Raw genomic sequence first — 2,662 nt, 5'->3', positions numbered from 1 at the left:
TAAATGATGTGAACAGACACATCCCCAGAAAGCAGGACATGGTCCTCCGTCCCAGGCTTGAAAGAGAACCGAAATTTGGGGAAAGGCGCGGGCTGACTGACTGTTCCGCAGGAAGCTTATAAGAAAATAACGCTGCTTAAAGGGGGGAGGGGGGGAGAGAATCCGTCACGCCACTCAAAGCGAAACAACTTCACAGGAGATGTCCAGAGATGAGATTAACACCTCGGTCGGAAGCAATGCCCCCTCTAAGCTGTGGAGTCCTGTGAGCAAAAATTCTACTTTGTGCGCTCCTGGCATTAAAGTTGTGAGCGAGAGATTTGGCTCCTGCATAGATTAGTTTGCCATCCTTCCCGAGCCAAGACAAAAATGTGTGAGCCGGAGGCTAAGAAACTGTGAGCTAACTCACACTAACTCAGTTTAGAGGGAACACTGGTCGGAAGTACATTTACTTGGGAAATCCCACTGGAGAGATTTAGGACTCCAGCCTAAAACGACAGTCCTGCGCACCCATTCCCGGCGCATCGGTCGGACTCAGCTTCCGAGGAGTCGAGCTGCATCCGGAGTCGGGGGAGAAGCTCCTTCCTTGGACTGCGGCCATATCCAAGAGCTCCTTTACTGACTTCCCAGAATTCGCCTCTCGAGCCGTCCTCACTCTTATGGGAAACTGCAGGTTCCTCGGGAAGTTTCAGAGGGGAAACCTTGGTCGGCAGCAGAAAGGCTCGATTGGAGTCCAGTAGCGCTTTAGAGACTAAGGCGGTTTTCGGGAGACCTCCAGAGCGAGAGAGCTCTCACAGCTTCGACTCTCGGAAGTTTAAACGCCGCAACACTTGTAGGTCTCTCAGGTGCTCCTGGACTCCAGTCTAAGTTACTGGGAAAGTCCGACGGGATCCGGCGCGGCCTGAAGGTTGGGAGTGGGAGCCCCCGCCCCCCCCCCGCTGTTACTGTCGCACTCGTCGAATGGCTTGTTTCTTATCTAGAGAATCCCTGCGCTTAACAGAAACCCCTAACTTAAAAGGCGTCAGGTTTTCAGTATTGTGCTTGGGATCACTCCAACAACTCAGGATAAAAAAAATGAAGAGTCATTTTAAAAACCCTAGACTCTGCATTATTTTAACCAGGATTATTAGACGCTCACTTAGTAATATTTATTAATTTGTAGTGGTATAAACTCTCTGCATCCGTATGCCACACCAATGCTACATTTTCGCAGGACTCAGTTACGCGATCTTTAGAGCATTTTTCCTCTTTAGAGGAAAGAGTTTTTTCTTTTTCTTTAAAGAGACTTTTTCTTTAGGGTTACGATTCTAAGAAGACACTGGCAGGGAAATAAGATCTTCTGCAGCAGTGGGACTCTTTTTAGGTGAGGAGAAACTGGGAGTAAGTAGCGTTGATTTCAGTGGCTCTGTAGCCCAGCCTTGAAAAAAAAAACGAACTCGAATTTCAGAACCCAACAGAGAATCAGCGCATTCGCGTTAAGTGAGTGGCAAACGTTTCTGGGATTTTAAGCAAGAAGAAATATAACTTGCCGTTCTTTCTAAGGAACTCGAGTATGTTTGGGCTTGCTGTTTCAGTTTATCTAGTTACCAGCGCAAGGCCAAGAACACTTCCCCTTACTGAAAAGACCCGGGGTGGGTTCTTAGCAGTTCTGCTTAGGCTTTCCCCATTTATAATAACCATTTTGAAAAAATTCACACAAAATATAATTCATTATCTTTTGGAATGATGAATGATGGGAAGAGTTTGCTTTACAAGTTCCTTGTTTCGCAAGTTTCATCAACTAAAAGTGTGTGGTAAAAGTTCGAATTCTTCTTCTTTCATTTCCCCATAATATTTTATGGTAGTTGATGTTTAGCTCGGAGTAAAACTATGAAACAACCCGTGAAGGGGTTTAAGAAATAAATCTTGTTAAAAGGTTCGGCTCTTTCTTCCAAGACAATCTGTACGTGTACAACTTTCAGTGCAGCCGATTTAAGCAGGCGCCTAATTCTCTCTCCGACAGTGGGGTTTCAGGCGCTTCACTTGAGGAAGTGGTTGCAGCTATTTAGGAGCGCTTGCGGGGTTCGTCGTCCCTCCCGTTAACGGGGGGAGGCACCCCGATCTTGCAGACGTTGGCCTGGAGGTCAGTCCGCGGCTCTCCCGGACGGTTCCGGCGGCTTTGGCCCCCCAGTGGAAGTGCTCAGGCAGCGGAGGGCTGCGTGAAGGGGGAGGGGAAAGGAGGGGAGAGGCAGGCAGGCGAGGTGTCCTTGCCTCACACGTCGTCAACCCGGAGAGGCCCGGCCCTCTGGAGAGCAGAGCGGGCACCGAAGGGCCTCCTGTCGACGGCGGGCAGGGGTGTCGGAGCCCCTCCTCCGAGAATCTCCCCGGAACTCACTGCGCAAGGCCCAGGCGAGAGCGGCGGCCTCTCTCTCTCCCTCCGCCGGCCCGGGCTGCTGGGAGTCTTCAGCTCCTTCCCCCGCTCCTGGGCGAAGCGGCTCCAAGGCCCGAGAGAAGGCGGCGGGCGGCGCTGGCTTCCTCCCTGGGGCCGTCGTCGTGGCGCACCCGGGCACTTTCCTCCGATCTGGAGAGTTCGAGCCTTTCAGGAGGGGGTCCAGCGTCAGGCCGCGTCGGAGGAGCCCACCGCGGGGGGGCGGGAGAAGCAGCGCCCGCCTGTCCTTCGGGGACT

Source organism: Gekko japonicus, unplaced genomic scaffold, assembly GCF_001447785.1.
Source record: "Gekko japonicus isolate JY-2015 unplaced genomic scaffold, Gekko_japonicus_V1.1 scaffold318, whole genome shotgun sequence".
Classification (NCBI taxonomy): domain Eukaryota; kingdom Metazoa; phylum Chordata; class Lepidosauria; order Squamata; family Gekkonidae; genus Gekko; species Gekko japonicus.
Note: the sequence above shows the minus strand (reverse complement) of the source record.